This window comes from Prosopis cineraria, unplaced genomic scaffold, assembly GCF_029017545.1.
Source record: "Prosopis cineraria cultivar Desert tree isolate PC_DT_omini unplaced genomic scaffold, ASM2901754v1 PC6, whole genome shotgun sequence".
Classification (NCBI taxonomy): domain Eukaryota; kingdom Viridiplantae; phylum Streptophyta; class Magnoliopsida; order Fabales; family Fabaceae; genus Prosopis; species Prosopis cineraria.
Window position 1 is genome coordinate 12,844,390 of NW_026555337.1, and position 26,439 is coordinate 12,870,828.

The window sequence follows — 26,439 nt, forward strand, 5'->3', positions numbered from 1 at the left end:
TTAATCATTCCACTTCCTATTTTTATCCATATTTTTTTAAACTTGAGTTTTTTTATTTAGTTTAAATATGTTTTCAAAAAGTTCTCAATAATTTATATTTTTCTTGATGTCCTTCTCAATTTTTAAGTGAAAAGTCACCATTTCTCAGTAATGTTAATTATATATTCATAAAAAATGCATCGTATTATAAAAACATCTTATATTCATAAAAAATGCATCATATATCAAAATTTTACAGTATGTTATTTTTTAAAACATATTTTTGATGTGGGACTTGGGAAAACTACCATGCATTCACTCCTCTCATGCATCGTTTCTATTTTATTCCTTGGGATTTTTGTAGGGTTTTCCCATTATTATGAATCCTTTTTAAATATAAACACATCTTTTTAATCCTTCCGCTTCCTATTGTTTACCTTTTTTTTTTGAAACTTGAGTTTTTTATTTAGTTTAAATATATTTTATAAAAGTTCTTGATACATTATATTTTTCTTGATATCTTTATCAATTTTTAAATAAAAGTCATCATTTCTTAGCAATGTTAGTAGTATAGTCATAAAAAATGCATCATATTATAAAACAATTACAGTATTTTCTTTTTTAAGAAATATTTTTGATGTTGGTATTGAGAAAATCATGATGCCTTCACTCTAGTCATTGCGTTCTTTCTATTTTTTCCTTGGGATTTTTGTTGGTTTTTTCGCATTATTTTGAAGCTTTTTTAAATATAAACACATCTTTTTAATCCTTCATATGTTCATAAAAGATGCATCATATTATGAAACATTTACTGTATTTTTTTTAAAAATATTTTTGATGTGGAAATTGAGAACACTACCATGCATTTACTCCACTCGTTGCATTCTTTCTATTTTGTTCTTTCTCGTGGAACTTGTGGATTTTGAGAAAACCACAATATATATATATATATATGTATGTATGTATGTATGTATGTATGTATGTCTCATTTCATTCTTTCTCCTTTTTATCCTTTTGGTTTTTGTTGTTTTTTTATCTCCTTACATTGTAAAGCTTTTTTAGTTATAAGAACACCTTTTTAATCTTTGAACTTTCTATTGTTTACTATTTATTTATATTTTTTTAGACTTAATTTTTTTTATCTTACTTCTTCAAAAAGTGGTTAATGTTTATTGTTTTCCTTTAATTTTTAATTTATGAACTATGTTAATCATATATTCATAAAAAATGTATCATATTTTCAAACATTTATAGTATGTTTCTTATAAATTATATTTTTGACGTGGAACTATTGGAAACCACCTTGCTCACATACCATATATACATATAATTATATATATATATATATATATATATCATCCCATTCTTTCTTGCGTTTTCCTTACGCTTTTTGTTGATCTTTTTCTTACATTGTGAAGGATTTTTTTTTTTTTAGATTTTAAGCACAACTTTTTAACCTTTCCACTTTCTATAAATGTACTTGATGCTTTTTATAAAAAAAAGGAGCATCCTCCTCCTAAAATGGGCCCTTGGATCATGTTTGTGGCTATAGGAATGCTTTAGAGAGGGTTAGAACACCTTGTAAAGGTCATAGAATGAGGACATGGAGGTTTTGTCCATGTCCATTCGAGGAATAGAGAAGGCTTGAACTATGTTATTTACATCCATGGTCAGACATGAGCAGAGGTGGCAGCCTCTATTCACGTGTGACCATTGGTGGATGTGGAAGACACAGATGATTATCAATGAACATTGTCATAATAAGTCACTACATGATGCCTTAAATAGTATTTTAAAGTCTTAAATCATTCCAAATCATGGCCCACTTTTGAAATTCCTCTCTTTGCTAGAGTTTAAAGTTCTTGAGGATTTGAGGTAAGGGGGTCATTTCCTAATCAAGTTGGGCGGGCACTAACCTACTTGTTTGTAGAATAAAACGAGAAGGCTAAAGATAGGTGCTAGCTTGCTACTATTGACAAAGAGTGGGGTGGCCATCGGGCTAGCTTGTTCTTGCTTGTAAATGTATGTGTATTTTTTTTCTTTTTAATTGAAATTGTGGTGCGTTGCGTTTTGTTATATGAAACGGTGAAACCTTTAAACTTATTTTTTTGTTCATCTCCCCCTTCTGTTCCTCAATCTATTCTCTCTGCCTAACTACTTGCCCTTGTTTCTCTTTTCTTTACTTATCCAAATTCGAATTGTCCTTCTCATCATTGTTGTTCTATCGTTCACCTTTTGCTCCTATCCTAAAACTTTTAAGTTTCAATCTCGTGCGAGGTCTTGACGTCTCTCATTACTCCCTTAGAGTCTCGTCTCTCATGCTCTCTCTCTGACTCACTTGTCTTGTTAGGTTGTCCTTGGCTTATGGATCTGATCCTTGGGATCTTACTATGATTCAAAAATATCCTTTCCTCATCCTCTTTGAGTAATTTGGCTTGGTCTTTTTTGGTTTCTTTGGATTTATTAAATAAAATTCATCATTTTGTTTGAATTTTTCTTGTTTGTTTGATATTTTTTGAGATTATCTAGACGATACATGAGTAGTGATTATCCATAGATTATCTATAGTTTTTTATGAAAGATGCATTCTCTTCTCGCCTTTATGTAACTTTCTCCTAAGGTATTTTTTATGTTTCTTTATATGGGTAGCCCTGGCCTATTTTAACCTGTACGGGCTAGACCTACCTCTTTAAAACGGGCTAAAATGGGTCTATAAGGGTACCAACAGGGTAAGATTGTTTTGATCTTGGACGGGAATCGAGACGAGCTATACGGGTAGTCCTTTAGGCTATCCTATCACACCCATTACTCAGTCCAAGATTTTAGTAATTTGGAGACTTTAGATCACTTGCAAACTTTTTTTTTTACATTTCTTTATATGGGTAGTCCTGACTAGGGGTGTTCACAGGACGGGACGGGACTGGGACACCCCCGTCCTGTGTCCTGTCCCGAAAAAAAGATCGGGATTGAATTTTGGTCCCGTGTTCTATCCCGTCCCGAAAGTCGTCCCGTCCCGTTAAGAGTCGGGACGGGATCGGGACAAGATCGGGACGTCCCGCCGTCCTGATAAATGAAATAATATCGAAAAAAGATTTGGATAATAACGTTCATTAAAATTTTAAATCATATAATTTAATAAGTTTAAAATTAAAACAACACAAGCACATAAATAACAATAATTTAAAATTAATTATTGAATGATATTAATCATAACTACATATTATAATAAACACAAGCACATAAATAACAATAATTTAAAATTAATTATTGAATGATATTAATCATAACTACATATTATAATAACAAATACAAGTGATCTTTATGCTATAAGATTAGCAACAACAGGCAAGTCAAACAAACATCAAATCATTATTCTTCTACTTTAGTGAAGATGTACTAAGCTAATTACTCTTCTAAAAATAAGCAAGAAATATGTTATAAATAAAGGTTATTAAATAGATAGATATAAGAATAAATTATATTAATATAATTAATATATTATAAAGAAAGATATCGCCATATTTACTCCATGCCATTAAAATTATCAATATAAAAAAACTTTAGTTTTAAATAAGAATTGCAAGTATTAAAATTATAATTGATATAATTAATATAAGTATAAATTATATTAATATAATTAATATATTTAAAATAAAAATAATATATATAATATTCAGGACGGGACGGGACGTCCCGATGGTAATCCCGTGTCCCGTCCCGTCCCGAACCTCTTTTCTGTCCCGTCCCGTAAAGTCCCGTCCCGATTATTTTCGGGCCGGGACAAGACCCGTCCTGATATGATCGGGATGATACCGGGCCAATCGGGATGGGTCTAGGTTGAACACCCCTAGTCCTGACCCATTTTAACCTGTACAAGCAAGCCCTACCTATTTTTAAAATGGGCCTGTACGGGTGCTGGCAGGGCTAGATTACTTCTTTCCCCATTTTCCTAATTTTTCTGCATATTTCATTTATTAGAGCTGTGGATTTTGGTTTACAAGGTTATAATTGATCTAAGAATTGGAATTTAGGATGTTTTTCTAATTTTATAAACCATAAAAAACTTAATTTATGTAATATATTGTTAGATTCAAGATTACCAAGGCCATAGCTTTACATACTTGGGATTTTGGGGAACTTGGGATTAATTTTAGGCTAACCGAGAATTTAAATATATTAATTAATTAGAATTCATAAGGCAAGAAAAGTAAGTTTGAGACCTAATACATTATTTCAATAAACACAATTAGATTTGAGTCATACTTGATAACGTTGAATGATAAGAAGATAATGGAGATTTTTGAGATTAGGAATTACCTATAGCTACTGAATGAATCTTTAACTATTTGAGATGTTATGAATTGTAGGGGTTCTAGTTAAACTTTAGGTTTGACTTGTCTGTGTAAGAGCCTTGGATGCTCTCTTTAGATTAGAGACCTCAGCTACTTGTGTTAAACTTGAACCCAACTAACTTCAAATTTACGTTGTATGCATGTGTTGGTAGGTAACTATTTTACTAAAAAAACTATTATTGAATTTGGCAAATGAACATGATTAGTGGTCATTGGTTTCAAAAAATATTTACAACTTAATGGAGAGTAAATTTACTTCTATAGAATTCTTTACTAGTTTATGATTGATTATTGTTGATTCAGTAGGGACTATATAGAACTGATGAATATGTTATATTGTGAAATATTGGTTGTGTAGGATTGAACATGGAATGGAATTGATGAATCTGTATTGAGAAACTAGTCTATACATGTGATTAATATAACTAGGTTTATTGTGATTGTCATCATGCTTATGGAAAATTATAAATTGCATGATATGGGGCATTGAAGGTATTTGTGTTTATGATCACACTCTCGCTTTCATAAGGAGCACATTAGGTGGTGTTCGTATACTTGATTCATCTAGGTCCTCTGTCTAGGGTCAGGCTGGGTTCAGTACCATTTTTAGGCCTCCTAAGTGTTCAAAAAGGAGGAGGTTAGTTAATTAATCATGTGATTATTTGGAAAGTAATGATGTTATGCTGTATTATTGCTGCCACCCTTAACATCCTTCGCATTGTTATTTGCCTTGTGAGATGTATTGATCTTGGCATATTTCTTTATTTATTTATGTAGTGTTTTTTCTAGAATTTTTGAATTAGCTTATTGATTGATAGAGGAGCAGCGGAGCTCTTCTTAGGGTTTGCTTACAAGTGTGTTAAAGTAGGTGGAGCCTACAAAGGTTGAGTGATTTAACCATTTATAAAATTGCCTACTATTTTGCATGATAGGGAATAATACATAAATGTGTCTTTAAAGTGTGTAATCCTTTTCTACTATTAATAAGCTTGCACACGGGGTTCATTCCATTCCTATCATAGTAAACATGTGAATTTTATGTTGATTGATAACATATATGTTATCCTTTTCAATTATGATGTCCTTAGCTACTGGCTATTAAAGTTGTTCAAGCTTGATTAGTATGGTCTTCAAGCTACTTTTGCTGAACAATATATGACCTTCAAAATTCCTCAGCTGCATGGTAATCATTAAAATTGGGAACCTTGTGAGCAATGATTAATGAAATATGATATGTGCTTTCAACTATGCATTAGTAACCATTGGAATCAAGACCCTTGTTAGTGTTGATTGTTGCATGATGTTTATTTTATGACTTTGATATATTGGAATATTATTGATTGGAATACAAAAACCCACTTAATTAGGTTGTTTATTGACCATGGATACTTTATAACCTTAAACGTGGTTATTGAGACATCTTGTCTCACTTCTTTCCCTAATATTTTTAAGGGAACATAAGCAGTGCTGTAAAAAAAGAATCGACATCGAGAAACTAGGCTTTATAAAAAGTATGGTTCTATGTTGGACATTATTGCTGCCATCCTTAGGGCCCTTTTGCATTGTTATTTGCCCTTTTACTTTAGATTAGGTTGATAACTGATTTGCTTTCTTGAGATGGTTCGACTATTGGATGCTGTGGCAAGGAGACTTTACGAGAGTACAAGTTATATTGATCTTGGTAGATTTCTTTATTTATTTATGTTGTGTTTTTTTTTTTGAAATTTTAGAATCAGCTTATTGATTGATAGTAGAGGTACAAAGCTCTACTTAGGATTTGCTTACAAGCGTGTTAAAGTAGGCAGGAACTACAAAGGTTGAGTGATATAATTATTTTGGGAATTGCCTACTTTTTTGCACGATAAGGAATAATACATAATTTGTATCTTTGAAGTGTGTGTAATCCTTTTTCACTATTGATAGGCTTGCACAAGGGGTTTATTCCATTCCTATCATAATAAATATGAAAATTTGATGTTGATTGATAACATAGTTTTTGGCATTTTCTATTATGGTAGCCTTTTCTACCAGCTAAAATTGTTCAAGCTTGATTAGTATGGTCTTCAAGCTACTTTTGTCGAACAATATATGAACCCTTGAAATTCCTCAGCCCTTGACACACTTGAAAATCTCAAGGCTATATACACCTTCATGTTGGAGCTGTTTGTTTAATCTTGATTTTACATGGGATAGAAAGGATTCCTACTATAACTAAAGTTGCCTTATTAGACAATGGCTACACCACATACAACATTGCTTTGATAGGAACCCTATTGTCAACTCTTAGCAATAGGAGTATGATTCTCACCATAGCTTTTGAAATCTTTAAGATTCTCACCAAGAAACAAGTCAATCCTTTAGCAAGATTTTAACTATCGCACTAGTCTATACCCATCTTATGTGTGATTTGCCTATTGAGTATTTCACAATGTAAACTAAACCAGTCTTTATATCTTATATTAATGGTCACTTTATCTGGCATTATACCCTAAAATTGTGTAAATTCAGTTATGATTGTGAATTTTGGGATGATCCGGATAGTGATGAGGATGATTGGTTTGATAGTCGAAGGTTTACCAGAAAGACCATAGACCTAAACAAACTCAGAGAAAATGTGTAGGACTTCCATATCCTCGCATGGAAAGAAATTCTCTTTTTGAAATTTTAAAGGAATTAGTTCGTAATGATCTTCTTTCACGGGAGGCCTCACCTTATTATTCCAACATTTTCAATTGTTAAAAGACAAGCTTTGCCTTGTATTGCGATGATGATACCTTATAAAGAAGATTTTCCTCCTTTGGAATGTAGATTTGATAAAAAAAAATAACAAGGGTGACTAGTAGACCTTTCATTACAGCTATGAAAGGGGACGCCACAAGGAGTTCTTGAGCCTGTCCAGGTCACAGAAAAAGTTCTCAATTGGCAATCTCAAATGCTATCAATTAAAATAAAGTCTTGCATGGAATTGACTTAAAGGTTGACTTAGAAGATATATTGTTGAGAGATAGTTCGAGCCTGATTTTACAAGAAAAGAGCAAGAACTTTCAAATATTCAAAGAGAAATATAAAGCTTAAAAGTTGATATAGTTAAGGATTGATCTAGAATTATTTATGAATCATATCCCATCTATCCTACAATGATTCCACAAAAATAGTTTCTCTAATATACTTCCAAAAATCCTACCTATCCCACAGAAAGTAATTATGGCAAAATTTTTAAGATGTCTTATCTTTCTCTTAAGCAAGCCAAAAGGAAACCAGTAAAGCTACCGCCATAATTAGGTCAACAACTGCACATATTGAACCCTAAGAATATTAAGGTTCACTGTCTTTTTCAAAACCACCCAAAATCATATCTTGCTAAATCCTTGAAGATATCATCATCACCTTTACCACTATAACAAAGACCACAACCTTCTTGGTTAAAAAGAAAAGAAAAAAAGAGCCCAATTGATAGAACAAGAATAATTGCTTCTATCAGAAAAGCTATTTTTGAACAATCTTGCATTGAAGAAGATGCATATTAAGTTGGTATAACTAGGATTGCCTTGGTACAATCTCTTGCTAGGGTAAGCCTTTTAGCAAAAATTAGAAACATATGTGATTCTTTCTTTATGGACAAAATATCATTTTGCCAAAATACTCAAATCGATCCTTTCTTTGTAGACAAAATGTCATTTTTCTAAAAAAAGAAGAGTCCTAATAAGTCCAAAAAAGGCATGAAGCTATTTCAATCCTTTGATGTCAATGAAGACAGAGAATATTTTCTTGAAGAACAATGTGAAAGAGATTAAGATATGCAATGTGTTCTTCCTATATCAAAAGAAGACTCTAATTTCTCTGATGATGAGTAGTATCCTCCAATCTATGCTATTAGTTCTTCCTTACGACCAATAGTCTTGTGACCAACCTTTTCATGAGAATCCTCAACCTAATATTGGAGTCCAAATTATGCTTAGTAAATAAGATAGTTTTATTTTAACCATTACCTTCATCTGTAACATCTCGAGTTTTAATTTCCTGATCAATTAAATCTAATTAGGGTAATTAAGTAAGTTGAAGTGGTGTGTGGCTAGAGAGGTCTAATAATTATATTTGATGGTATTTCAGCCTTAGTTGTGGGTCCGGTATTGAGGTAGGCCACCCGGGCATCGAAAGGAGAAGAAAAGAAAGAGTTGAAGTTGTTGTGCCACACATCACGGCGCGTAGATTGTCTGGCATAGCGCACAACCATTTCTGAGCAAAGGAGGACCTCTCTGTGCCATGTGCCACGGCGCATTGTGCGTCTACTACGGCGTATAACCATTTTTTGTAGTTTATCAGACGCGAAATGAGACAGAAATAGAAAGAAAAGAAAAGAGAGAAAGAAGAGACGTGCTAATGCTCTGTTAAGGTTTACTTGGGGACGACTTTGAGAGTATTTTAAAGGCTACGAACACCCAAGGTAAGTATCACACTCATTAATCTCCCCATTTCTTCCACATTTATGAGTTTATGGTTAGGGTTTGATAGTGAAAGTGGGATTTTGATCCATATAGGTTATGGGTCTAAATTTGTTGACTCAAATGGAGTTAATGGAGGTAGATTAGAGTATTTAAACCTAAGTATATTGAGTTTTGGTGTCTTGGGTTGTTGGGCACCATAAATATCCGAAAATCTCATTTATTATGGGTGGTTGGAAGTTGTGATGCCATTAATGGAGATTTAATAGCTCATCAATGCTATTAGGGGCTAAAGGTAACTATGAAATCCAATGGTTAGGCTTCACCTCTTGTAAAGTGAATGTTGGGCACATTAGAAGTAGAGATTGAGGGTTTAAATGTTTGAGTTTGTTATGCTGATCGAATTTAATTTGGTTGATTGTAGTTTTAGCTCTTGGTCACCTATTTGAGTGGAATTTCAAGCTTGGAAGCTAGTTGATTGAGGGGTAAATCTTTGACCTCTCAAAAGTTTGAGGTAACCGGGGCAAAACTCTACTTTGAGTAGTTATATGTTAATTGATTGTTAATTGATTGTTGAATATGAGTTTGTAAATATTACATGCATAGGATTGATTGTTAAAGTAAAAACTATATATATGTTTCATTGAGTGCGTGGAAAAGCTATTTTTGACTTGAAAATGCAATATACAAGTCAAGAGGATTTTGACTATGAACATGCTTTTGTTGAAACATGAATGAGATGATGTGTAGAGATAATTGTTTGTTACTAAGAAAATGATGAGAATATACACTTGGGTAGTGCAAAGTCGTGAGTCCAACGTGGTTGTTGTAATAGTGAGTATACAAAAGTGTAAAAGTGAAAAACAAGTGAGTAATGATGATGGCATGACTAATGGCGGGAGTTCGCCTAAGAATTTAGGAGTATAGAAAATCTATATGATATTTAGGTTGCTCTCCGGTGCACGAGGGCTATAACCTTATCCCATTATTTATCTAGAGACTAGAACCTAGCTATCTCCACTGGTTCAATGAGGAGAATAGCCTAGGGTATGAGACGCCTTAGGGATTCGAGAATGGAGGGAAGTCATGATTTGAGAGTGAGTTTTGTGATCTTTGGCTGAGTCACACCTCACGATTGGTGAGCTTGGGTAGTCTAGTTACACAAACGAAGCCCTAATCAGTGTTATAGCCCACAGTTTCAGTCTAAAAAAATAAGGGAGATATAAGGTTGGTTGATCATTGCCTAAATGAATATATGACGTATCACAAGTGATAAGTGGTAGCAAGTCTAATGAGTATGGGTCATGTCACATATTTAAGAATATGATAACAATGCACTTAGTTATGAGAGTTAGAGATGTTATTTAACGATAAATGACAATATGATTTATGTTAGCAAGTTTTATAAATTTGATTTCCTAGTGCATATATTTGGTTTATAATTGATATATAACTGTGTAGGGTAGGTTTAACCTTGATTATTGAGTGGCTAGACTCACCCCTTTTATTTAATACTTTTCAGGCTCTAGCTTTGGTGTTGAGAGGAAGAAGACTAAAGAGGCAGGGAATTAGCATATTCTTACTGTATGTCTCTAGTTTAGCTTTAATTGTGTAATGGTATATGATTTGCCAATTCTATGATGCATATGATCACACTTGTACTATTTTGGTTGTTGGAAATGTTAGAATTGTATTTTGGGCCTTTAACCTTTGTGTATGATATATATATATATATCTGTGTGTGTGTGTGTGTGTGTGTGTGTTTATAGGGCCAAATTACTAGAGCAAGTATAGAAATGAAGATTTGAACATGTTTTGAATGATTTGAGTGAAATGCAATGCTAAATTACCTCCCCCTTTGTTTTTGGTAAAATATGGTTGAAGAGTGAATTTTTATTATAATGATATTTCAGTGCTTATGACGTGTTGTACTGGTAGTACTAGGTCTATTGGACATGATCCAGGTGTTAAGAAAAGCTTTTGGCACTTGTCGAGGGTTTTACACACTCATTTTGTGTAAAAATATTGAAAAGTAGTTAACATGTGTTTGGGTATCCATCTTCCTAGTGTGATTTGTTTTGGAAGTGAAACCTGTGCCATTAGCTAGTTCATGTAAAGAGCTTTTCATAGACACCTAGATCATGTCATTTTGATGTCGGACGGAGAAACAGGGCAAGTCGGAAGTTCCCCTGATTCTGCTGTCAAAAGACAGCAGAACTAGTGAAAATTTTTTGCAACACGCCGTGGCACATGACGCTTGAGTCGTAGTGCCTAGCACAGAGAGCAACATATTGCAGTGCAGCATGCACGAGCCACAGCGCATTACTTTGTATCATAACACATGTTTTGTTTTTTAGCCGTTTTGACTTCTTTCACTCCTCTAAGGTATCCCATGCTTCTGAAACTTATTTTTACTCTGATATAAAACATTTTGATCAATTTTAACTCATTTCTATTTAGAAAACTTGGGATCCCTTGCTTTTGAATTAAACCTTGATAATTATTTTTTGAGCTAATCCTCTCATTATCATGAGTTTCATTTATCAATTGTGTTTAGTGGAGTTTCATCATCGACATTGGGTCTTATAGAAGTGTCATGAAATTTGATATCCTTTTTGAAGAATGGGCCCCGTATAATGAATACTTCACAATTATGATGGAAAACTTTTTAAGATAGATCTTGTTATTAGAAGAAAAATTGGTATGAGAATTTTTTTCTGGCTTTGATGTTTATCAACAAATAAAGAATTTATAAAAACTTTGTAGATAATTAAAGTTTAAGCAAACATACTGATATCCAAGTATCTTGGAAATTCAACAAACTTCTCCAAGTTATGAAGAGATTAGATCTAACATCCCAAAAATTATCCTATTGATCAATTAAGTTAATGAAAATGTAAATGTAAGTATAATTGGGTTTGAGAATAATTAAAGATGGCAAATAAGCCTATTAGATTTAACTTGAGCTATAAGATTGGGTTTGGAAGTGAATTGAGCCACTTGAGCTTAAATTGTAGAGAAAAAATTGGATTTTTGCCCACTGTGCATTATGTTGCAATGTAAAAATTTATACTACAGCACAATTTCCTGAATCATTTTTTTTAAAATGTGAAAAATGTTCGAAATAGGGAAAAGGAGCTAGAGACAGAGGGAGGGCAATAGAGAGAGTAGTTGTTCTATTAGGGCTTCCACTTTTAGGTATTGGGACGTTATTGAAGCTTAATTTCATCTCGGTATGCCTTCGTTATCTCTTCTTCTTAACTTTACACATTTTGGAAGTAAGATTTAAAGTTAGGAGATGATAATTTTTAAACCTAAGGCTATGAGTTCAAACCTATTAGTTTAAATGAGACTAATGGGAGTTGCTTGAGTTGATGAGTTGAAGCATCTTTAAGCTTGGGGTCATTATTATAAATGAAATTATGCCTTAAAGTGTCATAAATGGTGGTGGTTGATGTAGGTGGCTGCTGTTGATGTTGATTAAGGATTTTGTTAGCATTAGTTGGAGTTAATAGAAGTTAATAAACCTAATGTGATGATTAAACTCAAGATTTGAGAGTTTTGGGTGATTAAAATGTTGAAATTTGAGAGTTAGTAGTGAATAATTCATGACATTGATGGGGATTTTAGGTTTTGGATGATATAATAGTAATTTTTTAAGTTGTTAAGAACTCAATAAAGTTAACAGGAGTTAAGGAATTCAATAGATGTAAGGTTGATCTTGTAGTTGAGAAATTTGATTATTAAAGAATGAAATTAGATATTGAAAGTGGTGATTTTGATAATTATTAGTGATAAGTGTTAATGTTAATTGTAGACTATCTCATGCAGTACTGAAGAGTTTGAGTTTAGCTCATAAGTAAGTAGTAATGAAGGGTATACCTTTGATCTCTCAAATGTTTAAGGGAATAGGGAGAAATTTGGTTAATGTATTTTCTTATTATTTGATTATATGTTTAAATAAATTATTTGAAAACTAAGAGATGTTTGTAAATCAATATTTGATGCAAATTGTGACAATGTAAGTAAGTTTATGTGATGTGCTGGGATTGATGTAATGACGTGTAAGAAAAATTGTCTATATGAATATATACATGTGATACGTGGATAAATGATATGTTATAAACATGAGAACATGCCAAGGCTTTTGATATGATGAAATATGGTGTGAATGAGATGGAATATGTGATAGGAATAATAACTAAAAGTTGAACAAGTGGTTAGTAGAGTTTGATGATTAAGAAATTGTGTGCAATGCATTCAATGAGAAATTTTATGTTAGAGTAAGCATGTTTCATTTGCATGATCATCAGGCGAAAGTTTGCCTATAGGGAGAGGAGTAAATGTTGTTAATTCACATGATATTAGCTACTTACTGTTGGAATCGAAAGCAAGCCAAGCTGCCAACTATTAGAATTAGGAGGTAGTCATTGTCCCATTATTGTATTGGGACTTTCTCACTTATTCTTCAAGAGACTCAAAACTAATTAGTCTCTATATTTCACAAAAAGACAAGATTAGAAGTATGACATTTCATGATTGTTAGTATTGGGAAAAACTGTGTCACACAAATAAGTGTAGTAGCCTTAGCTAGGTAACTCATCATAAGTGGAAGGCTTGTAAAGTCTAAGTTCATGGACATAACCTGCTAAATAGCCATCAGTTTTTTTTTGTGGAAGGTATTTAGAGGATATAAGGTTGGCTTAATCATACATATAATATCACAACCACATAATTGTTATTATTATGATCTAGTATAATTTGACAGAGGCACATGGTTGTTAGTATTGTGATCCCATACATTTTGATGCATATTATTATATGACCACATGATTGTTATTTTTGTGGTCTTGCATGTCTTATGAAGGGCACATTGTTGCTATTGTCGTGACCCTTGCATGCCAAGTAATCTAGTATCACATGATCGTTAATTTTGTAATTATATGAATTGGGTGGTTTAATATGTGGATATGTTTCATTTGAATATACCATTTCATCACTATGATTAATTAATATGCATTTATATATGCTAAAATAACTTTAGTTATTGAGTGCTTGTACTCACCCATCTATTTAGCATTTTAAAGGCACTAATTCCAAGTAGGACAAAGAAAAAGCACTAGAGACTTAGGAACTCGATTTCCTACTGTAGGCCTCTCGTAATTTTAGATACATATGTGTAATTAATTGATATTGCCGACAAGGATGTTAATATTTTGTTATACTTGTATTATTAAATATTGAGTATTGAAATATATATTTTGAGCCCTAGTGCATGTAGTGTCTTTTTAGTTGAAATATTTAAACAAAGTCAAAATATTAGTGCAAGTGTAAATCTGATTGTATGCATTTTCATAAAATTATATTGAGTTTTGAAGTTAAAATGCTTAATCTTTTTTCCATTACAACCTAAAGAAAGAGTCTAATTTTTTTAGTCTTTTTAGCCTTGAAAGACTAGTTTTTATTCGAATCGTGTTGTTTCAGGTTGGATCAGACTGGTCTTGAGAAAGATTATTCGAGATAGAGAATACCAACACATGCCATATATTACTCAAGAATTATTGAATTTTCTAGAAGAAGATTTATCAGTGATACAATTTCAACAATAATTGTGAATCATGAACTACATTAAGGACTTTATTTATCATGTGTCCAATCACACTAGGCAACTATCTAAGCTGCTATGGAAACATTCCCCTTCTTAAGGAATTAATCAAACTAAAGTTCAATATCTAAAGAAGATATCTTAGCATCCTCTGCCACTCAAGATCCTTAATAGATGACAAACAATTTTGTAGACTGATGCGAATGATGACTTTTAGGTAGCATACTTATTGAAGAAGCAAATAGGGGGAAAATATTGTGGTATGCTCGCGAAGAGTTTAAAAATTTTGAAAAGCATTATCACATAGCCTATAAGGAAGTTCTAGTTGTTAAACATGGCATAGAGAAATTCAACTTTCATCTTAGTCTTTACCATTTTGTGGGAGAAATGAACAACCCTTTATTTTCCAAAATCCTTGATCAAAACAAAAAAGTACTCTTTAAAACTTAACTCATTTGATGGAAAGAATGGTTCTCCCGCTATAAATTCAAAGTTTTCCACATAAAAAGAGGTCACAACATCATTTTAGACTACTTAACTAGATCCTAAGAAAAGATCTAGCTTATAACACCTTATTATTGCCATCTAATTTTTATCCTTACTGTCATGCCCAAGAAATTAGTTTTTCCTCCTAATTCTTGTCCCACATTTGTTCTTGAAATTTACTAGTGATCTAAAAGAAGCTTGTTTTTTTGACTTCACCACCTTCTTTAAAAACCCAAATCCACCCTTAACTTGAATATGTTGACATCTAGACTCTATATCTAGTTGTTCCCTATATTTGAGGTTCTATTCTGGAAGAAGCCATGTGCTAGATATGGTCCATCTCAACCTTGTGTGCATGTATACTTGGTATCTCGCCTTTACCCATTTACCATTACCTCTAAGATAGACACAATGAAGGATCCAACCTCTATAAATTCCTTAAATGTTTTTCACATTTATCCTAGTGGCGTAAAAAATCTTATGAAGTTATTGTAACTTTGGACTTATGGAAAGTACTTTTGCTCAAGCAAAAAGCTTCCTCTGTTTTCCTTGTCTGCCACCCACACGACTTGGATTGTCATGAGAATCTCTATGTTGCTAATTAGACTTATTTGTGGAAATCCTCTCCTGATTGATTGTCACATGAAAATGAAGTTTTAACTGAGTTAAATGACCTTATGTGATCTAAACAACTTTACAAGTACAGACTTTGATAGGTATAGATTCTAAACAATGTTAAATGACTTTGTTCGTATCTACGATGCATAGGTGCAAGTAAAAAAAGAAAGGGATAGTTAGAAGTGATACACAAGCATAGTCCATGCTCAAAAGTCAAAACTAAACCAACACACATCTTGTTCTTTGTGGTCAGTGAAGGCTCCATTAACAAGACCAGACAGTGAAATCTTAGAGTAGAACGAAGCGAGGGTGAGATCATATAATCCATTCAATAGTGTCAACTAAAAAAATTTATGAGGTCAGAGGTGTCATCATCGTTAGACTGGATGGCAGCTCGGTCAAAGATTTTGAGATTCTAGGATCGCAGAACTACTTCGTGAGGGTAGGGCTTTGCTCCTTCATACTATTCTTCCTATCGCTTGCTTGCTTCCTAATGTTCTCAGCTTTCCTTTGCTATAGATGTGTATGTACTCTCTCCGGTCCACTTTATAGGTCACATTCTAAAAGGATAAAGTGGTTCACTTTATAAGTCATTGAATTGATAGTAATGTTTTATTTTAAATGAAATGCCTAAACTACCCTTAAAAAGTATGAGAGAGAGAAACAAAAAAAATAATATTATATGGTTTATCTACTTTTTGAGGGTTATGTTTGTAATTTTACAAAATTTTATTCTTTGTACCTTTGTTATATTGGTATTGATGAGGTTGGTAGAAATGACTTATAAATAGAACTGGAGGGAGTATGTATGTATTATATATATATATATATATAGGTTGTTAGGTGTAAATCTCTCCCTCATTCTCTTATTATTCATTCTTGACAATACTTATATCCAATTTCCATATTGGACATGCTTTACATTTTGAGTAGGCACAAAAATATTATTGTTCCGAAGGTAATGATTTTGTTTGAAGGTGGGGTGAAAATGGAGTTGGACGCAAATGGGGCTTTGTATGCAGTGAGTGAGATACAGGCAACGTTTGCAAAATCAGACTAGACCGGGCCATTGAACCGATGAAATGATGACCTGGCTATATGTCCAGTCCGATTTGGCCATTCCTTCAGGTATCATTCAAACTGGCTTAACCCCAGTGACTTGGGATTAACCTGGAGTAACCCGCCCAAACCTATGGTTTAGGAGGGTTCGGCGGGATACCTTTTGTCTAAATTTCTGGCACCTAAATTCATCTAGAAAAAAATCCTAAATCGCGTTTTGCAAGTTGCTTAAAACTCAAACCTTTGACGGCCTTTTTCAGCTTCGCTTCTCGCTTTTAGACTGGCCTTCTCTTCTTAGCTCTCGGTCTCGCCATTATCGATTCTCTCCTGTCTCCTCCCTTTGCTGTTGAGTCTTTCACTGTCGAGTCTTTGATCTCCTGACATATGAACACTGCTGACACTGCTGCTATGATTTATTCAGTACTTGGTGTTTTGTTTTATGGTCTCCCTTCCCCTTACTCCCATATTCTTGTTGCTGTCGCTTCAATGGGGTTCAATGATTTTGGCTTTGCTTCCCCCTAGCGTGAGCTTTTAGCTTTGCTGGCTTCCTTCCTTCCCACTTTCAGATAGACATGACTAAAGTGCAGTGAAGGTTTTAGTCTTGGTTTTGAAAATTGTGGCATTAGGACTCCCAAATTAATATTAATTAATTGAGAAAAGTTTGAGATGGGAGTAAAAGCATCAAGACTCCCAAATTAATATTAATTAATTGAAAACGGTTTGAGATTGGAGTGAAAGCATGGGACTCGCATTTTTTTTTTCTATTAAGAAGAAATGAATACAATTATTTAACTAATTGTATAATTATTTTTTTATTCGGATCAAAATAATATTATTTATTAGTATATTTAGGTCAAAAATTATTATTTATTAGTTTTTTATTTAAATTATATTATTTAACTATGGCCAGTCCGACTCCAGTTTGACCCTCAGTTGAACCCTTGACCCTTGATCTCGACAGGTTCGATGACTGGTCTAATTTTCAGTACTTTTAATGTAAGTATGTTTGGCATTTGTTGTTAAACAACATACGACTGATATGGTTATTATTGGAAATGTGCAACAGGGAACATTGGATTTAGACCTATTAAGGAGTTCTTAAGCCTGTCCAAGTCATAGAAAAAGTTCTCAATTGGAAATCTCACAATGCTATCAATCAATAAAGTCTTGCATGGAATTGATTCAAAGCTTAACTATTTGTATACAAGACTTTCCTAACAAGAACAATAGCTAGATGTAGATCTCAGAAGATATATTGATAAGAGATAGTTTAAGCTTGATTTTACAAGAAAAGAGCAAGAACTTTCCAATATTCAAAGAGAAATATAAGGATTAAAAGCTGATATAGTTAAGGATCGATCTAGAACTATTTATGAATCATATTCCATAAACTACCTAAAATCCTACCAAAAATAGTTTCAAAAATCCTACCAATCCTACAAAAAGTAATTATGGCAAAATTTTTAAGATGTCTTATCTTGCTCTGAGGCAAGCCAAAAGGAAACCAGTGCTATCACCATAATTAGGCCAACAACCTGCACATATTAAACTTTAAGAATATTAAGCTTCACTATCTTTTTCAAAACCACCTAAAATCATATCTTGCCAAATCCTTGAAGATATTTTCATCACCTTTACCACTAAAACAAAGACCACAGCCCTCTTGGTTAAAAAAAAAAAGGCCTAATTGACAGACAAAAAACTATTGCTTCTATCAGAAAAGCTATTTTTGAACAGGCCTATACCAAAGAAGATTCAGATTGAGTTGGTGTAACTAGGATTGCTTTGGTACAATCTCTTACCAGGGTAAGCCTTTTAGCAAATATCATTTTGCCAAAATAGTCAAATTGATGCTTTCTTTGTAAACAAAATATCACTTTTCCAACCAAAAAAAAAAGTCCTAATAAGTCCAAAAAAGGCATGAAGCTACTTCAATCCTTTAATGTTGATGAAGACATGGAATATTTTCTTAAAGAACCATATGAAAGAGATTAAGATATGCAATATGTTCTTCCTGTATCAAAAGAAGACTCTAATTTCTCTGATGATGAGTAGTCTTGCAACCAACCTTCTCACGAGAATCCTCAGCCTAATATTAGAGTCCAAATTATGCTCAATAAATATGATAGTCTTATTTTAACCATTGCCTTCATCGACATTGGTTCTTGTAGAAGTGTCATGAAATTTGACATCCTTTCTAAAGAAGAATAGGCCTCGCATAATGAATATTTCACAACTATGATGGAAAACTTTCAAGATAGATCTTATTACTAGAAAAAAAAATTGGTATAAGATTTTTTTTCTGGCTTTGATGTTTATTAATAAACAAAGAATTTATAAAAACCTTATAGATGATAAAGTTTAAGCAAACATACTGATATCCAATTATCTTGGAAGTTCAACAAACTTCTTCAAGTTATGAAGAGAAGAGATTAGATCTAACATTCCAAAAATTATCCTATTGATTAATTAAGGAAGGATAATTATGTAAATGTAAGTATAATTGGGTTTAAGAATGATTAAAGACGACAAATAAGCCTAATGGATTTAACTTGAGCCATAAGATTGGGTTTGAAAGTGAATTGAGCCACCTAAGCTCAAATTGTAGAGAAAAATTAGATTTTTGCTTACTGTGCAATATATTGCAACATAAAAATTTATACAGCAACATAATTTCTAGAATAATTTTTTAAAAAATGTGAAAAACATTTGAAATAGGAAAAATGAGTTAGAGATAGAGAGAGGATGATGGAGAGAGTAGTTGCTCTGCTAAGTCATCAATTTTTAGACATTTGGAGGTGATTGAAGCTTGATTTCACCTAAGTATGCCTTCATTATCTCTTCTTCTTAACTCTACACATTTGGAAAGTAAGATTTGAGGTTGAGAGATGATGATTTTTGAACCTAGGGCTATGAATCTAAACTTATTAGTCTAAATAAGACTAATGGGAGTTGTTTGAGTTAATGAGTTCAAGTATATTTAAACTTAGGGTTATTAGTATGGACGAAATTATGCCCTAAAGTGCCATAAATGGTGGTAGTTGAGGTAGGTGGCTGCCACTGATATTGATTAAGGATTTTATTAGTATTAGTTGGAGTTAATGGAAGTTAATAAACATAATGTGATGATTAACATCAAGAGTTGAGAGTTTTTGGTGATTAAAATGTTGAAATTTGAGAGTTAATAGCGAATAATTCATGACATTGATGATCATTTTAGGTTTTGAATGATATATTAGTAATTATTTAAGTTGTTAAAAATTAAATGAAGTTAGTGGGAAACTTAATGGATGTGAGACTAATCTATTAGTTGAGAAATTTGGTTATTAAAGTATGAAATTAAATGTTAGAAGTCATGATTTTGATGATTATTAATGATGGGCATTAATATTAATTGTAGACTATTTCATGTAGCACCAACGAGTTTGAGTTTAGCTCAGAAGCAAGTAGTACTAAGGGGTATACTTTTGATCTCTCAAATGTTTGAGGGAATAGGGAAAATTTTTTTTTTATGCATTTACTTGTTATTTGATTATATGTTTAAATGAATTATTTGAAAACCAAGTGATATTTGTAAGCCGATATTTGATGCAAATTATGACAATGTAAGTAAGTTTATGTGATGTGTTGGGATTGTGTAATGACATGTAAGAAAAATTATATGTTTGAATATATACATGTGATGTGTGGATAAATGGTATGTTTGAGCATAAACATGAGAACATGCCAAGACTTTTGATATGATGAAATGTGATGTGAATGAGATGAATATGTGATGGGAATAATAAATAAAAGATGAACAAAGTGGTCAGTGGAGTTTAATGATTAAGAAATTGCATGCAGTGCATTTAATGAGAAATTTTATAATAGAGTAAGCATGTTTCATTTACATGATCATCAGGTGAAAGTTCACCTATAAGGAGAGGAGTAGATGTTGTAAATTTACGTGATAATGGCTACTTATTGTTGGAATCGAAAGCAAGCCAGGTTGCTAACTATTGAAATTGAGAGGTAGTCATTGGCCCATTGTTATATAAGGACTTTTCTACTTATTCTTCAAGGGACTCAAAACTAACTAATCTCCTGATGTTCATAAAAAGATAAGATTAAAGGTATGACATCCCATGGCTATTAGTATTGGTAAAAACTGTGTTACATAAATGAGTGTAGTAGCCTTGGTTAGGTAACTCCTCACAAGTAGAAGGCTTAGGAAGTCTGAATTCATGGGCATAGCCTACTAAATAGCCATTAGTTTTACGTTGAATGTATCTAGAGGATATAAGGTTAGCATTAATCATATATATAATATCACAATCGCATAGTTGTTTTTATTATGGTCTGACATAATTTGACAGGGGCACATGATTTTTAGTATTGTGACCCCATGCATTTTGATGCATATAATTATATAACCACATGATTGTTATTTTTAGTGTCTTACACATCTTACGAAGGGCACATTGTTGCTATTTTTGTGACCCTTACATGCCAAGTAATCTAATGTCACATGATTGTTAATTTTGTAACCATATGAATTGGGTGGTTTAATATGTGGATATGTTTCGTTTGAATATACCATTTCATCACGATGATTAATTAATATGCATTTGTATATGCTAAAATCACTTTAGTTATTGAGTGCTTGTACTCGCCCATCTATTTAGCATTTTAAAGGCACTAATTTTGAGTAGGAGAAAGAAAAAGCATCAGAGGTTTAGGAACTCAATTTCCTACTATAGGCCTCTCGTAATTTCATATGCATGTGTAATTAATTGATATTATCAATAAGGATGTTAATATTTCTTTATACTTGCATTATTGAATATTGAGTATTAAAATGTGTATTTTAAGCCTTAGTGTATGTAGTATCTTTTTAGTTGAAAAATTTGAACAAGGTCAAAATATTAGTGTAAGTGTAAATTTGACTGTATGCATGTTCGTATTGAATTAAATTGAGTTTTGAAGTTAAAATGCTCAATCTCTTTTCCATTCCAACCTAAAGAAAGAGTCTAATTTTTTTAGTCTTGAAAGATTAGTTTTTATTTAGACCGTGCTATCTCGGTTGGACCAGACTGGTCTTGAGAAAGATTATCCAAGATAGAGAAAACCAACATAGGCCATATATTACTCAAGAATTATTGAATTTTCTAGATGAAGATTTATCAGTGATACAATTTCAACAATAATTGTGAATTGTGAACTACATTAAGGATTTTATTCATTATGTGTCCAATCATACTAGGCAACTATCTAAGCTACTGTAAAAACATTCCCCACCTTAGGAAATCAATCAAACTAAAGCTGTTTAATATCTAAAGAAGATATCTTAGCATCCTCTGCCACTCTAGTTCCTTAATAGATGGCAAACAATTTTCTAGACTTGTGCGAATGATGACTTTTAGGGAGCATACTTATTGAAGAAGAAAATAGGGGAAAAATATTGTGGTCATGCTAGAGAAGAATTCAAAAACTTTAAAAAACATTATCACATAGCCTATAAGGAAGTTCTAGTTATTAAACATGGCGTAGAGAAATTCAATTTTCATCTCAGTCTTTACCATTTTGTGGCAAAAATGAACAACCCTTCATTTTCAAAAATCCTTGATCAAAACAAAAAAGTACTCTTTGAAACTTAACTCTTTTGATGGAAAGAATGGTTCTCCTGCTATAAATTCATAGTTTGCCATATAAAGGGAGGTCATAACATCATTATAGACTACCTAAACCTTATTATTGCCATATGATTTTTATCCTTACTATCATACTCAAGAAATTAGTTTTTCCTCCTAATTCTTGTCCCACATTTGTTCTTGAAATTCACCAGTGATCTAAAAGAAGCTTGTTCTTTTGACTTAACCACCTTCTTTAAAAAGCCCAAATCCACCCTTAACTTGAATACGTTGACATCTAGACTCCATATCTAGCTGTTCCTCATATTTGAGGTTCTATTCTGGAAGAAGCCATGTGGTAGATGTGGTCCATCTCAACCTTGTGCTCATGTGTACTTGTTATCTCACCTTTACTCGTTTACCATTACCTTTAAGATAGACACAATGAAGGATCCAACTTCTGTAAATTCCTTAGATGGTTTTCACCTTTATCCTAGTGGCGTAAAAAATCCTATGAAGTCATTGTAACTTTTGACTTATGAAAAGTACCTTTGCACAAGCAAAAAGTTTCCTTCGTTTTCATTGTCTGCCACCCACACGACTTGGATTGTTATGAGAATCTCTATGTTGCTGATTAGACTTATTTCTGGAAATCCTCTCCTGATTGATTGAAAATGAAGTTTTAATTGAGTTAAATGACCTTATGTGATCTAAACAGCTTTACAAGTACAGACTTTGATAGGTACAGATTCTAAACAACGTTAAATGAGTTGGTTCATATCTACAATGCATAGGTGCAAGGGAAAAAAAAACCAAAGAAAGGGATCGTTAGAAGTGATACACAAGCAGAGTCTGTGCTCAAAAGTCAAAAGTAAACCAACATACATCTTGGTCTTTGTCGTCGGTGAAGGCTCCATTAATAAAACCACACAGTGAAATCCTGGAGCAGGACGAAGTGAGGGTGAGATCAATGTAATCCAATCAATAGTGTCAACCAAAAAAAGGTAGGAGATCAGAGGTGTCATCATCTTTAGACCGGATGGCAGCTCGATCAAGGACTTCGAGATTCTAGGATCGTGGAACTACTTCGTGAGGGTAGGGCTTTGCTCCTTCACACTATTCTTCCTATCCCTTGCTTTCTTCCCAATGTTCTTAGCTTTCCTTTGCTATAGATATGTATGTATTATTATTACTATATATATATATTAGGTATAAATCTCTCCCTGTTTCTCTTATTATTCATTCTTGACAATACATATATCCAATTACCATATTGGACATGCTCTACATTTTGAGTGGGCACAAAAATATTGTTGTTTCGAAGGTAATGATGTTGTTTGAAGGTGGGGTGAAAATGGAGTTGGACGTAAATGGGGTTTTGTATGCAGTGAGTGAGATGCAAGCAACGTTTGCAAAATCTGACCGGACTGAGTGGTCAAATCGATGAACCAACGATCCGGCCATGTGTTCGATGCGGTTTGGCCATTCCTTCAGGCATCAGTCAACCCGGGTTAACCTCGGTGACCCAGGATTAACCCAGAATAACCTACCTAACCCCATAGTTCAGGAGGGTTGGTCGGGTTACCTTTTGTTCCAAATTCTTGGTGCCTAAATTCATCTAGAAAAAAAAAAATCCTAAATTGCATTTTGCAAGTTGCTTAGAACTCAAACCTTTGACGGCCTTCTTCAGCTTCGCTTCTCGCTTTCAGACTCGCCTTCTCTTCCCAGCGAGGTCTTGCCATTGTCTACTCTCTCCACCCTTTGCTGTTGAGTCTTTCACTGTCAAGTCCTTGATCTCCTGACTTATGGATGCTGCTGCTGTGATTCATTCAGTACTTGGTGTTTTGGTTTATGGTCTCCCTTCCCCTTATTCCCATATTCTTGTTGCTGTCGCTTCAATGGAGTTCCACGATTTTGGCCTTGCTTCCCCCTAGCGTGAGCTTTTGGCTTTGCTAGCTTGCTTCCTTCCCACTTTCAGATAGACATGACTAAAGTGCAACGAAGGGTTTAGTCTTGGTTTTGAAAATTGTGGCATTGGGACTCCCAAATTAATATTAATTAATTGAGAAAAGTTTGAGATGGGAGTGACAGCATCGGGACTCCCAAATTAATATTAATTTATTGAAAACGGTTTGAGATTGGAGTCAAAGCATAGGACTCACATTTTTTCTATTAAGAAGAAATGAATATAATTATTTAACTAATTGTATTATTATTTATTTATTCAAATAAAAATAATATTATTTATTAGTATATTTAGGTAAAAAATTATTATTTATTAGTTTTTATTTAAACTATATTATTTAACTATAGCCAGTGTGACCCCTTTGATACAAGTGTGTTTGGCATTTGCTGCTAATCAACACACGACTGATATGGCTATTATTGAAAATGTGCAACAGGGAACATTGGATCTAGACCTATTGATTGTAACGTAAGCGGCTTCTCTATTAGCAATGATGGTTGGCGAGTAAATCTGAATCATCCAATTTTAATTTGGAAGGTTCATATTTATTGTATATGTATTTTATTTATATTTTACCTTTTAAAATTTTAAAATATGATAAGCCATGCCTATGAAGTAATATTTTGAAGTGTGTTTTAAATTCTCTTATCTTAACATCGTTACTTTTAAATAATTATTTTGTGTCAATCATTATTATTTTAAAAAATTAAACTTAATATATCAACATCTAAAGATATCTTATCAATATTTGAATGCAAATTTTTTATTAATGAAATTAATGATTTATGAAATTAATGAAATATTTTATGAAATTAAATGACCAAAATGATTGAAATCTTGCATAAAGAATCAAAATATTTAGCAGCAGAGCAGTAAGTGTTACAGTTGTAACTAATTAATAATTGCTTAGCTAAAAGCAAAAGTTTTACAAGATTAATTCTTTATTACTTTCTTATATGACCACGTATTTATTTATATTCCATTTGATATATTGGTTTTTTCCTCAAGACAAGTCTTCTGAAAATTAAACATGCATGGTTTTAATTGTGATTGAGTTTATATTTATTTTTCCTTTTCTTAACCAATTTTAATTATCTTAAAACACTAAGATTTTTCAAGTAACACACCACTGCCATGCACTTTTCTATCTTTATTATATTAAAGTTAGACCAAGTATTGAAATAGTAAAAATAAAAGTATATAAAGTAATTTCTTGCATTTATTTTTTTTAATATTTTCAAAAAATTTGAAAACAAATAGTTTTTAGAACATCAAAATTTATTAGAAGTGTGAATAAGGTGTTTGGGAGAAAGTTTGCAAGTATTAAGTGAAAGTTGAAAATAAGATTAATTTTATTTTATTAATAATAAAAATTTCAGGTATTTAAGTTAAATGTATTTGGGTTTGGATTTAACCCAAATATTTTAAGCTTATTCATGCAGTTCAGATAAGATTTTAGTAAATAAAATTTTCTTAAGAGATTTTTCGAGCTTATTACCTTACCTATACGTACGAACAATATCTTGAAGTTCGGTGATGAATCACAAATAAGATACCACTATACTATCAAATGTCTAGGACAAGAAATCATTGGGGAGTGTGCCAAACGCAGTTTGTATTGTATTGTCGAAAAAGCTGGGATGAAGCATTACTTTTTCTCTCTGTCTCACTGTGTACATAGACTCAGAGAGAGTGATAGACACACAAACTCGAACATATTACGGTCACCACAATCCAAAGGATATGACTTAGGCCGTCCGTTTACCAACTCTATCGGTCACCACAATCCAAAGGATACTATCCTGGGCCTATTTAACTGAGTTAAATGACCTTATGTGATGTAAACAACTTTATAAGTACAGACTTTAATATGTATAGATTCTAAACAACGTTAAATGACTTTTTTCGTATCTACGATGCATAGGTGCAAGTAAAAAAACCAAAGAAAGGAATTGTCAGAAGTGATACACAAGCACAGTCCGTGCTCAAAAGTCAAAACTAAACCAACGCACATCTTGGTCTTTGTCGTCGGTGAAGGCTCCATTAATAAAACCACACAGTAAAATCCTGGAGCAAGACGAAACGAGGGTGAGATCAATATAATCCAATCAATAATGTCAACCAAAAAAAGTTAGGAGGTCAGAGGTGGCATCATCGTCAGACCAGATGGCGGCTCGGTCAAAGATTTTGAGATTTTAGGATCGCGAAACTACATGACGGTATGGCTTTGCTCCTTCACACTATTCTTCCTATCCCTTGCTTTCTTCCTAATGTCCTCAGCTTTCCTTTGCTATAGATATGTATGTATGTATTATTTATATAT

The 26,439-nt window shown here is 32.8% G+C and overlaps 1 pseudogene; it reads right to left on the reverse strand.

Moving 5' to 3' along the window:
• The window catches only part of LOC129313894 (glycine-rich RNA-binding protein 1-like), a 34,463-nt pseudogene extending 10,571 nt beyond the window's left edge, over positions 1-23,892 (reverse strand).
• Between the last annotated feature and the right edge of the window lie 2,547 nt (positions 23,893-26,439).